The following is a 13,166-nucleotide window of genomic DNA, read 5'->3' as shown; positions in this document are numbered from 1 at the left end:
GGCTGAAGATGGCTGCAAACGCTTCAGCCTTGTCTTTTGCACTCTCATGCTGGGCTCCGTCATCACTGAGGATGGGGATATTCCTGGAGCCTCCTCTTCCCGTTAGTTGTTTAATTGTCCACCACCATTCATGACTGGATGTGGCAGGACTGCAGAGCTTTGATCTGATCCGCTGATTGTTATATCGCTTAGCTTTGTCTATAAGCGTGCTGCTTCCGCTGTTTAGCATGCATATAGTCCTGTGTTGCAGCTTTTCCAGGTTGGCACCTCATTTTTAGGTACACCTGGTGCTGCTCCTGGCATGCACAACTGCACTCCTCATTGAACCAGGGTTGGTCCCCTGGCTTGATGGTAATGGTAGAGTGAGGGATATGCCAGGCCATGAGGTTACAGATTGTGGTGGAATACAATTCTGCTGCTGCTGATGGCCCACAGCTGCTAGATCTGTTCTGAATCTATCCCATTTAGCACGGTGGTAGTGCCACACAACACGATGGAGGGTGTCCTCAGTGTGAAGGCGGGACTTCGTCTCTACAATGACTGTGCGGTGGTCACTGCTACCAATACTGTCATGGACAAAAAGCTAGCAGCAGTAATGATGACCATGAAACTATCGGATTGTCGTAAAAACCCGTCTGGTTCACTAATGTCCTTTAGGGAAGGAAATCTGCCGTCCTTACCTGATCTGGCCTATATGTGACTCCAGGCCCACAGCAAAGTGGTTGACTCTTAACTGCCCTCTGAAATGGCCTAGCGAGACACTCAGTTGTAAAAAACCGCTACGAAAAACAATAAGAATAAAACCGGACGGACCACCCGGCATCGACCTCGGCACTGGCTTCGGACACGACAACGGCACACCCAGCCCAGTCGACCCTGCAAAGTCCTCCTTACTAACATCTGGGTACTTGTGCCAAAATTGGGAGAGCTGTCCCACAGACTAGTCAAGCAACAGCCTGACATAGTCATACTCACAGAATCATACCTTTCAGCCAATGTCCCAGATTTCTCCATCACCATCCCTGGGTATGTCCTGTCCCACCGGCAGGACAGACCCACTAGAGGTGGCTGCACAGTGGTATACAGTCGGGATGGAGTGGCCCTGGGAGTCCTCAACATTGACTCTGGACCTCATGAAGTCTCATGGCTTCAGGTCAAGCACGGGCAAGGAAACCTCCTGCTGATTACCACCTACCGACCTCCCTCAGCTGATGAATCAGTACTCCTCCATGTTGAACACCACTTGGAAGAAGCACCGAGAGTAGCTTGGTCACAGAATGTACTCTGGGTGGGGGACTTCATTGTCCATCACCAAGAGTGGCTCGGTAGCACCACTACTGACAGAGCTGCCCGAGCCCTGAAGGACATAACTGCCTGACTGGGCCTGCAGCAGGTGGTGAGAGAACCAACATGAGGGAAAAACCTACTTGACCTTGTTCTCACCAATCTACCGGTCGCAGATGCATCTGTCCATGAAAGCATTGGTAGCAGTGACCACCGCACAGTCCCTGTGGAGACAAAATCGCTTCACACTGAAGACACCCTCCATCGCGTTGTGTGGCACTACCACCATGCTAAATTGGATAGATTCAGAACAGATCTAGCAGCTCAAAACTGGGCATCCATGAAGTGCTGTGGGCCATCAGCGGCAGCAGAATTGTATTCTACCACAATCTGTAAATGGCTGTGGTGGTTGAAGGTCAATCACCACAGCCCCAGGACATCGCTGCAGGAGTTCCTCAAGGCAGTGTCCTAGGCCCAACCATTTTTAGCTGCTTCATCAATGACCTTCCCTCCAACATAAGGTCAGAAATGAGGATGTTCGCTGATGACTGCACAGTATTCAGCGCCATTCACAACTCCTCAGATAACGAAGCAGTCCATGCCTGCATGCAACAAGACCTGGATGACGATAAGTGGCAGGTAACATTCGCGCCACAGAAGTGCCAGGCAGTGACTATCTCCAACAAGCGAGAGTCTAACCACCACCCCTTGACATTCAATGGCATTACCATCACTGAATCCCCCACCATCAACATCCTGGGGGTCACGCTGACCAGAAACTTAACTGGACCAGCCACATAAATACTGTGGCAACAAGAGCAGGTCAGAGGCTGGGTATTCTGCGGCGAGTGTCTCACCTCCTGACTCCCCCAAACCTTTTCAACCATCTACAAGGCACAAGTAAGGAGTGTGATGGAATAGTCTCCACTTGCCTGGATGAGTGCAGCTCCAACAACACTCAAGAAGCTCGACACCATCCAAGACAAAGCAGCCGCTTTGATTGGCACCCCATCCACCACCTTAAACATTCACTCCCTCCACCACCGGCACACCGTGGCTGCAGTGTGTACCATCTACAAGATGCACTGCAGCAACTCCCCAAGGCTTCTTCGGCAGCCCCTCCCAAACCCGCGACCTCTTCCACCTAGAAGGACAAGGGCAGCAGGCGCATGGGAACACCACCACCTCCAAGTCACACTCCATCCTGAGTTAGAAATTTATCGACGATCCTTCATCGTCGCTGGGTCAAAATCCTGGAACTCCCTCCCTAACAGCACTGTGGGAGTACCTTCACCACACGGACTGCAGCGGTTCAAGAAGGCGGCTCACCACCACCTTCTCAAGGGCAATTAGGGATGGGCAATAAATGCTGGCCTTGCCAGGATGCCCAAATCCCATAAACGAATTTAAAAAAAAGTTCCAGATTTATTTAATTAACTGAATTTAACTCCCCCAGCTGCCGTGGTGGGATTTGAACTTACGTCGCTGAGATCATTAGTCCAGCCTTCAATGTGCTAGCACTATTAAAGTGTGTTAAATTGCTGACCCTTGGCACTCAATCTACTTTTTTTGTGCTTGTCTAAATATAGCTTGAACATACTTGCCCATGACCTTGGGTTCATAATTGTGTATTGGGCCCACAACACAATACTAGGACTTTAGTGTTGAAAATTGCTTAAATATCATAGATAGGAGCACTGTTTTGAAGGGCAAGCTGACCATAATAGATAGCTCTGTGAATTTGAAGAGAGTCTCATCATTAGAACTTTTTAAAAATCCAAACCTAACTGACAAGAAGTACTTTTAAATTGATATCTTTGGTGAGTTTCTGTGCTGATCAAGATGGGGGCTGTTGCCAATGAGGAATCAGCATCAGATATAGTGCAGCCAATAGCAGAAGGTTCCCTTAGCTTTGCTCAATTCATGTGCTTTAACCCAACTTCAGAAGTGTGGTATTTTCACTTTCCATTCCAGCCATCCTTATGGCCTGCAATTGACAATTTAGATACAGCTGTTACAGGGAAGCTTCCATCAGTTTGATCATTAACCAAATCCAGGTGAAGAAACAGCAATCACACCCACTGTATCATCAAATAACTGGTGGCGAGATCTTTAGTTACTTTGTGGAAGTCTTTACTGTATTTTATACAGTGGGTAGTAACTGCTCTTTGGTTATTTCCTGACTCAATTGGGGCAAATTTTAATCCCCCAAGATGGGTGGGAGAGGGCCGGGAGTTAAATTCCTAAAATGGGAAACCCGACCCCAAAACTGCCTACTTCCAGTTTAGCCGGGGCGGGTTGGGGGGTCGATGAGTAGCCTGCTCTTGAGAGGCAGGTCAGGAATTATAATATTTAAATGAGGCTGCGCGCTTCATAATTTAGCAGCCAAGTGGATTTAACGGCCGTGGGCCAGGTGGAGCAGGAGTGCTTCCCCCGAGCCTCCTCAAGCTTACCTACCGTGATTTGCCTCCCTCCTCGTGATCGGCTGAACCCCCCATAACCCGAACTTCACCCCCGCACGATCTTCCCCCTGAACTCCCCCCGTGATCTCGTCTCCCATGATCTCTTCTACCGCAAACTCCTCCTTCCCACCCCCGTGATCTATTCCTCCCTCCCTGTCTCCGGTCCCCGGCTGCGGCCTTCTACCACTGGCCTTCCCGCCCAACAGCCGGTCAGCCTCTCAATCTGGCCGGCTGCCGACTGGGAAACGGAGAAAAAATTCAAATGCAGTCCTGCTGTTAAATTCAGCAGGACTGCCACGTTCCATGTATTTCCGGCTTTCCCGGGTGTTAACAGTCGCCTCTGCTCCTTCGCCACCTCCCCGTAAATATTGGTCCCGGAAGGGCTGATGGCAACAGCTCAGCAACGTGGTAAGCACGCAAGGGAATGGAGGAAGCTGGATAGAGAACAGCTAGAATGATCAGTGATTAGCTGCTGCCTTGGAAAAGTCATCTCTCTGCTGACCGATAGGGGTTTTGAAACTGTAACTTGAGATTTCCTTGGTTGATGGAAGGCAAAGAAGGGGGCTGCAATGCTAAAAGTCTTTGGACGTATGGCAAGTTGTGACATAGTGTGTGTCTAAGCGGTTAAGTCATATACAGTACTATATATGGAGACAATTGCATCCATAATACACTATGATTGGCCTGCTGACAATAACTGTGCTTAATCACTAGTCAGCGGCGGATAAGAGAGATAAATTAATCTATATATATAAAACAGTATGTCTCTCTGTCCGACTATACAATCAAAAGTTATAGAGCGTACCTACACATGTATTATATCACAAGAAAGCTCGTCATTAGGGAACTCTTGTAGGCGTATTTACTTTTTGGTTGGACAAAAATTGTTCGCACATTATACAAAAAACCTTCAAAATTCCACTCATTAGCATTGACTGACGTCAAGGTCGACCCGTCATGATTGACCAATCCTACAGTTCAGTCACCTGATGGTTGACCAATCGGTGTGTGTGTGGGCGGGACTAATCGTTTTCATCTCAGGGATTTGTCAGCCATTATACAGCAGCCAGGGCAGCTCAAAACTTTGGTAATCCAGGTCAGTTTCTTTTTAAAAAAAAAAATAAATAAGATTTACCAAAAATGTTTTATAAGTACTTTAACTTTCATCTTTGAAGGTATTAAAAGCTAGAAATGTTTAGGTTAAAAAACAGTGCAAAATGGGCCTAGGCTTCTCCAACTGCCGACAGCCCAAATCCAGTCCCAGGCTCCCGGCCCACACATCCACCAGCCCCAAAATTGCCCTGCAACGCGGGGCTCCCCTGCTAGAAATAAATATAAGCTATTTGATTCCTACCTCCGTGTCTGAACCAGGGGAAAGGTTTGGGTTAAACACAAACACCAAATATAATGTAACCCCTCTACCCTCTATGGCATTCCATGACTATTTACATTGGAATGTTAGTACCAGGCAAGGTAATATACTACTGTATACCATACTGGGTAAGTATCTCTTGTATGAGGCAGAACACTTATACATAAATGGCTAGATTTTATGAATTTGTGGATTAAAGCTAATGGATAGAAAATACCTTTGTCTAAACTCCAGATATGCTCTCCCAGCATGCATACCTCTATTGTGGAAGCTGTTATCGATAAATCTACCCTATAATCCAGCACCTGTTGAGAAGCCCTGCGTAGAGGCCAAACACTATTCTTACCCCAGTAGATAAGAATGGCTAAAATGTATCAGGACTCTCATGGAACAACAGCACAGTGTGATAGCGTTCAATCTCATTAAAATGCTAGCTTTAATTTGAAAACCGTTCGGGGTAGAAATTCGGTATCACCTCGTTTGGGGCGCAATTATCGGCCAGGTGCAAAGTTTAGCGCCTGATGCTAATTATCGCCTCCGACTGCTAACTTGGCCTCTATCGCCCCCCGGAGTTGATTGGAGCGCTAAATCAGGCGCTGCACACCTGTCTTAAGGCGCAAAGGCCGAGGAGCGAGGCGCTAACTCAGAGCGCGGGTGCAGCGCAGGTGATGTCAGTCAGCAATGGAACACAGACACACTGGTGCCGGCCAGTTTTTAAAGGGGAGGGTCGATCTTACTCTCCAGCCACACCCTGCTCATTGCAGCCTTGAATCTCGGCCTGGAGAGACCTGTGCCTACATTTTCCAGCCATGGACTACGGAGAGGGTGAGAGAACGAGCTCAGCGCTTCAGCGAGCGGACCTTGGAGGTTCTGGTTGGCGCGGTGGAGCTATACTCTACACTGAGAGTGGCAGGAGGCCTTTGCCGCGCGGCCACAGAAGAGTGTGGAGGGAGCTGGATCAGCACGTCTCCTCCAGGAGCATGGTGCCCAGGACCCATATTCAATGTCGCAAAAAGTTCAATGACCTCACTCGGGTCGTCAGGGTGAGTGGCTTTTTTTCAATACCTCTCCATCCCTCCATTTCAACCTCACTCTATGGCCAGAGGGTCTTAAATCCCCAATGCCCAACACTCATCCAACACCTATGGCCCTCTCATGAAACACACATGCACATTCCACACCTTGCATACAGTAAGGGCTATTCAACTATGGGAGGCACATCAGGCAAGACCATGGCTGTATATTTACTCAGACACTGTCCTTTTTCTTGCAGGCCAAGCTATTTCATAACAGGAGACAGCAGCAATGGACGGGTGGAGGGCGGCCTCAGCTGCAACCCCTCAGTGATCTTGAGGCGCGCATCTATAGGATTGTGGCAATCCAGGTGATCGGTCCCGTCGCCCCTGGAGAGGTCGACCCCGTTCGGGACAGCAATGGTAAGGTCATCGGGCTAAAAATTCGGTGGCGCTGTGTTTGGGGTGCCAAGCTTGCCTGGGCGCCGGAATTTGTGCTCCGGGCAGAGCGGCTTGCGCCCTCCCGATATTCAGTTTCAGCGCCCCAAACGTAAGCAGGGCGCTGCTCGAGGCACCCCGTGTCCTGCTTGGGGCGCTCAAACTGAATATCGCAGCGCCACATGCTGCGGCACGGCGCGCTGCAGTACTGCAGGCCTTCCACCCCTTCTTAAGGGGGAGGGGCCTGCACCAGCGCGATCACCAATCGCGAGTGCCGGCAAAAGAGCCCGGCACCGAGGAGAAGTGCCAGGCCCTCGGGACACAGCCGGCACTGCCCGGGGGGATCAGGAGGCCGGGGAGGGCCGCGCGAGGAGGTGCTGGCAGGCGGCCACCGAAAAAAATGGCCGCCCCGCACCTCCCCCTTAAGTAGTGTCACTACCGCCACAGGTAGGCCCCTCTGTACCGGTCGCAAATTGCGGCCGGCGCTACAGTGGGGGGCGCGACCCAATATTGCGCGCGGGGCGGTAGCGGGGCGCTGCGCACAATGATGATGTCATCGGTGGCGGCGCAGCGCTACAGGCTAACGCCGCCATTAGCGCCCCGTTAAATATCGCGGGAGGCGTGGCCAGTGGCGCTAAAGCCGCTGAGTGCCCTCTTTAGGTGCAAACTGGTGGCGCAGCCCACCGAATTTCTAGGCCATCAGTTTTCTCTCCTCTCTCATTCCACTTGTCCCTCACAACACCAGCCTTTGACACTTTCAATCCAACTTACTAAATCGCTCCACTCCTTCCTCCCTTACTGCCCCCCTGTCCTCACGTTAAAGCCACTCTTGTACCTCCCTGCTTTCAGATGGTGATTCACCAGCTGAGGAGACGGGCCCTCAAGCTGCCAGTGGGAGCGAAGACAGAGGAGGAAGAGGAAGCCGGAGCATCAGCGCCACCCTCTCCCGAGGAAGCCCATGTCTGCACTGGGACCACGCCTTCCCTGGAGGGGAGCAGGGGGGCGGGGGAAGGGTCTGATGAGGGTGAAGCTCCAGGACCCAGCGGGCTGCAGCAATGCGATGTGGCAAGGGAAGCTCGGAGGCCTTCTCCCCGGAGGGAGAGTATGCCAGCGAGTCCTGCTGCACTGGGGGCAGAGGAGGAGCGGCTCATCGCTGAAATGAACACCCAGGCGGTGAACATGCACACTCAGCTCATGGGTGCAGTGGGAAGGGTGCCCGAAAACATTGATGCACTGGCAAGGAGTGTGGAGCACTACGCTGCAGCACAGGCGGATGCCACGCTAAAGCTTAGTGCTGCAATTCAGTCACTGGCTGCTGTGATCCAATCTCAGACTGGTCTCATGCAGTCTCAGATTGAGACCACGCAAGCACTGACTGCTGCCATTGTCGCTGGTTCAGACACATTTCCCCGGGGCTCTCACCGCGTCTCAGCAGGCCAGCAACCTGCTCCAGCAGATTGCTTCGGATACTGAGGTGCTGCCCCATGGGCGTGCCAATGAGTCGGTCGAGTAGGGAGTTGCTGTCCTCTCTCAAGATGACAGCTTTCCTGCTGCCACTACTGTCACTTCCCCATTGCACTTGCCACCGCCTGTAGCCCAGATTGTTGCTGCCCATGCAGAGTTGGTGCAGTCTGCAGCCGGGCCCTCCAGGCCCAGAGCTGGTCGAGGCCGTCCTTCAAGGGTATCTGTAGTCTCAGGTTCTGACAATCAGCAGCCTTCCACCAGCCTTGCTGCAGCCACTGGGGCTCCATTACGGAGGAGCAGTAGGGTGGGAAGGGGGGAAGTGCGCAAGGGAAAGCGATCACCCTCGAAGGGCAAAAAGTAGGAGCTGTGATGAAATGTTGGGAAATTTTTTATTAAAGGCTGAGGTTCATGTTCAAACTTTTGTTTAGTGTTTTGGACATTATCTCCAGGTTGTGAGAACCAATTATGTTAATTAATGATTTTTTGTGTTTGTTTCTATTCGTTTGTCATGAAGAAATGACACACAGAGTTTGCAAAATAAAAAAGTTTATGGCCTAGAAATTGACTATAGCCCCGTTTGGGGTGCCAGTCTCGCCAGGGCACTAAAAGTAGCGCCCCGGCAGCATTCGCGGACGCCCGCCGGAAATTCAGTTGGAGCGCCCCAAAGGGAAGCACGGTGCCACTGGAGGCGCCCCGCATCCCTCTTGGGGCACTGCGACTGAATATCGCTGCGCAACGTGCCGCAGCGCCACACGCTGCGGCACGTCGCGCTGCGGTACTGCAGGCCTTCCTCCCCTTCTTAAAGGGGAGGGGCCTTGTTCTGCGCGTTCTGGGGCCCAGCTGGGCCCCCGAGGATCGCGAGTGCCGGCAAAAGAGCCCGGCACCGAGGAGAAGTGCTGGGCTCTTGGAACGCAGCCGGCACTCCGTGGGGGGGAGGGGTCAGGAGGCTGGTGACTGGAGCGCAGAGAGGTGCTGGCAGGCGGCCAACAACAAAAATGGCCGCCCCGCACCTCTCCTTTAATTAGCGCCTCTACCGCCGCAGGTAGGCCCCCCTGAACCGGTCGCACACACATGTGGATGAGGGTAGTGCAGTGGATGTGGTATACATGGATTTCAGTAAGGCTTTTGATAAAGTCCCGCATAGGAGACTGGTCAGGAAGGTAAGAGCCCATGGGATCCAGGGTGCCTTGGCACATTGGATCCAAAACTGGCTTAGTGGCAGAAGGCAGAGGGTGATGGTCGAAGGTTGTTTTTGTGACTGGAAGCCTGTGTCCAGTGGGGTACGGCAGGGATCGGTGCTGGGTCCCTTGCTGTTTGTGGTCTACATTAATGATTTGGATGTGAATGTAAAAGGTATGATCAGTAAGTTCGCAGATGACACGAAAATTGGTGGGGTGGTAAATAGCGAGGAGGGTAGCCTCAGTCTGCAGGACGATATAGATGGGTTGGTCAGATGGGCGGAACAGTGGCAAATGGAATTTAACCCTGAAAAGTGTGAGGTGATGCATTTTGAAGGGACTAACAAGGCAAGGGAATACACAATGAATGGTAAGACCCTAGGAAGGACAGAGGATCAGAGGGACCTTGGTGTGCATGTACATAGATCCCTGAAGGCAGCAGAGCAGGTGGATAAGGTGGTTAAAAAGGCATATGGGATACTTGCCTTCATTAGCTGAGGCATAGAATATAAGAGCAGGGAGGTTATGATGGAGCTGTACAAAACGCTGGTTAGGCCACAGCTGGAATACTGTGTGCAGTTCTGGTCGCCACACTATAGGAAGGATGTGATTGCTTTGGAGAGGGTGCAGAGGAGATTCACCAGGATGTAACCTGGGCTGGAGCGCTTCAGCTATGAATAAAGACTGGACAGGCTGGGGTTGTTTTCCTTGGAGCAGAGAAGGCTGAGGGGGGACCTGATTGAGGTGTACAAAATTATATGGGGCATAGATAGCGTAGATAGAAAGGAACTTTTTCCCTTAGTAGAGGGGTCAATAACAAGGGGGCATAGATTCAAGGTAAGGGGCAGGAGGTTTAGAGGGGATTTGAGGAAGAACTTTTTCACCCGGAGGGTGGTTGGAATCTGGAATTCACTGCCTGAAAGGGTGGTAGAGGCAGGAACCCTCACAACATTCAAGAAGCATTTGGATGAGCACTTGAAATGCCATAGCATACAAGGCTACGGACCAAGTGCTGGAAAATGGGATTAGATTAGACGGGGCTTGATGGACGGCGTGGACGCAATGGGCCGAAGGGCCTCTTTCTGTGCTGTATAACTCTATGGCCTAGAAATTGGGTTGGGGCGCCAAAGTCGCCTGAGCGCAGGATTTAGCGCAGCGTTCGAGGCTTTAGCAATCGTCAGATATTCAGTTTCATTGCCCCTAGAGGGAGATGGGGCAAGGCTCGAGGCGCTCCCCGTCCCTCTTAGGGCGCTGAAACTGAATATCGCAGCGCAACGTGCCGCAGCGCCGCACGCTACGGCACGGCACGCTGTGGTACTGCAGGCCTTCCTCCCGTTGTTGAGGGGGAGGGGCCTGCAACAGCGCGATCCCCGCTTGTGAGTGCCAGCAAACGAGCCCGGCACCAAGGAGAAGTGCCGGGCTCTCGGGAAACAGCCGGCAATGCCGCGGGGGGGGGTGCGGTGGGGGCTGGTCAGGAGGCCGGGGACGGAGGTGCTGGCAGGCGGCCGCCGAAAAAGGCGGCCGCCCCGCACCTCCACCTTAACTTGCGTCGCTGCCGGCACAGCAAGGCCCCGTGAACCGGGCGCGGGTAGCGAACGCCACAACTGCGGCGTTCGCTACCAAATATCGTGAATGGGGCGCTGCGCACACCGATGACGTCATCGGTGGCGGCGCAGCGCAAATGGCTAACGCCACCATTAGCGCCTCTGCTGAATATCGCAGGAGGCGCAGCCAGTGGCGCTACAGCCACTGACTGCCTCTTTAGGCGCTAACAGGTGGTGCTACTCACCCAATTTTTCCCCCTATGACTCTAAATCAGGGGACGCTTCCTAATATCGCAGCCGGGGCGCTGCGCACGCCGATGATGTCATCGGTAGCGGCGCAGCGCTAACGGCTAACGCCACCATTAGCGTCCCGCAGAATTTAGCGGGAGGCGTGGCCAGTGGCTTGTGACCCACTTAGCGCCCTCTTAAGGCGCTAACGGGTGGCGCAGCCACCTGAATTTCTAGGCCTCTGTATTCAAAATGTACAAGTTTATCCTTTGGAATCATTGCTGCCTTGGCCGGCTTAGGGGTTGCGGGTTGCTTTCCATGATGTTATTCTCCATGCCAGAAGCCATTTCCTCAGTAAGGGCCCAGAAGCGGCTTGTTATCAGCCGTTGACGGACGGCCCTTGCAGTTTCAACATTGTGGGCCTCCCTCCCGCCTTGGTGCTGCTGCTGATCTTCCTCCTCCTCTTCCTCCTCCTCCTCCGGTGGTACACCAATCCCTGGTGGCATTGGCTGGGTCCTGAGGATTGCCAGGTTGTGAAGCATGCCGCATACAACTATGAAGAGGGAGACTCGCTCAGGCGAGTACTGCAGGGCTCCTCCTGAGTGGTCCAGACAGCGGAACCGTTGCTTGAGCACGTCTATCGTCTGCTCAATGATGTTCCTGGTGGCGAGATGGCTCTCATTGTACCGCAGCTCAGCAGGGGTGTTGGGGTTACGGAGCGGTGTCATCAGCCAGGTGCAGAGTGGATAACCCTTGTCACCGAGGAGCCAACCACTTGACTAATGCGGTGCCTGGAAAAGGTCTGGCACACCAGCCTGGCGCAGGATGAAAGCATCGTGGCTGCTGCCAGGATAGCGGGCATTGACAGCGAGTATCAGCTGTCTGTGGTCACAGACCAACTGGACGTTAAAGGAGTGGAACCCCTTTCGGTTGCAGAAATCCTCTGCATTCTCATGCGGTGCCCGCAATGCCACATGTGTGCAGTCAATGCGTCCTGCACCATGGGGAAGCCCGTTATCCTTGCAAAGCCCAATGCGCGTTCATGCTGTTTGGCCCGGGTCATGGGGAAAGAAATGTACTGGCGTCTCCTTTTATAGAGGGCACTTGTGACCTGACGGATACAGCAATGGACTGCGAACTGGGAGATATTGGCGATGTCCCCAGTAGCTGCTTGAAAGGAGCCGGTGGCATAAAAATTCAGAGCCACTGTGACCTTCACTGCCACCGACAGACGTCCTGGTCCTCGGTTGAGGCTGCAGATCTGGCTGCAGCAGGTGGCAGAACTCAGTGACCACCTCCTTGTTGAAGCGCAGCCTTCGCAAACACTGCTCCTCAGACAAATTAATGTAGGAGAATTGTTCCCGGAATACCCTGGGAGGGTAAGATCTCCTGTGCAGAGGCCTGTTGGCCCTCCTGTGTCTGGCCATGATTGCCACTCTCTCTGCATCTCTGTTGCCTCCGATTCTGCAGGCGCAGGACGACACCCCGAATCAGTGCAGCCCCCATAGTCTCTTGACAATCGAAGTAATGAAGGTCAAATCCAAAAGTACCTGCAAAGTGATGCTCAGTAGCCAACACAGCATCGACTCTATGCAGAAGTCTCTTTCTCTCTCTCAGAATCTCTCTATCTCTGTCAGAATGAGTGGTGCAAAAATGTCTACCACAGAAAAAGGCAGGAAGAGGGCGCCTTTAAATAGTGTCCCTCCCAGCTCCTCACCGACTGGGAAACGTTCCAGTCTCCCTGTCGTTGCTTGCGGCAGGCGGAAAGGAGGGGGGCGGCACTCAATATCCGGTCCGGGGTGCCACCAGGGTGTTGCACGCTCGACTGACGTCACGATCTGCAGGCGCAGGAGATCGGGGCGGTAAACTTTTGTGCCGCCGCAAAAACTAGTCAATTTCGCGATGCGGCGCAAACATTGCCGCGCCCGGGTGCTAGTTGCTTTGCGCCCCATTAGCGCCGTCTTAGGGCGCTAACGGGAGGCGCAAACCAATCAAATTTTTCCCCCTTCCTGTTTTACTGTAAAACTCAGTAAAGGGTACAGCGACCCTGTGATTAATTCTGCGTTGATCACTTTGATTATTGGAGAATAGTGAATAAATTTAGTCCATCAAACCTGTTCCCAACCATCTGCACTGTGCTGGAATTGATTTTATTGGTTGAGGGAGGTGACTAATCACACACA

At 52.6% G+C, this 13,166-nt stretch overlaps 1 protein-coding gene and 1 long non-coding RNA gene across 10 annotated transcripts in view; one reads left to right on the top strand and one right to left on the bottom strand.

Annotated features, from left to right (window-relative positions):
* Positions 1-13,166, bottom strand: part of srrm3 (serine/arginine repetitive matrix 3) — a 389,856-nt gene that overhangs the window by 108,374 nt on the left and 268,316 nt on the right. The gene's annotated exons all lie outside the window — the stretch shown is intronic.
* Positions 3,926-8,576, top strand: LOC147102065 (uncharacterized). The gene is made up of 3 exons (XR_015073202.1): positions 3,926-4,154; positions 6,392-6,554; positions 7,419-8,576. It is a non-coding gene; the product is annotated as an uncharacterized LOC147102065 (long non-coding RNA).

This window comes from Somniosus microcephalus, chromosome 22 (assembly GCF_052327205.1).
Source record: "Somniosus microcephalus isolate GS21.2 chromosome 22, FLI_Smic_1.0, whole genome shotgun sequence".
Lineage (NCBI taxonomy): Eukaryota > Metazoa > Chordata > Chondrichthyes > Squaliformes > Somniosidae > Somniosus > Somniosus microcephalus.
The sequence above is the reverse complement of the archived record's forward strand: the minus strand, read 5'-3'. Positions and strand labels throughout refer to the sequence as shown.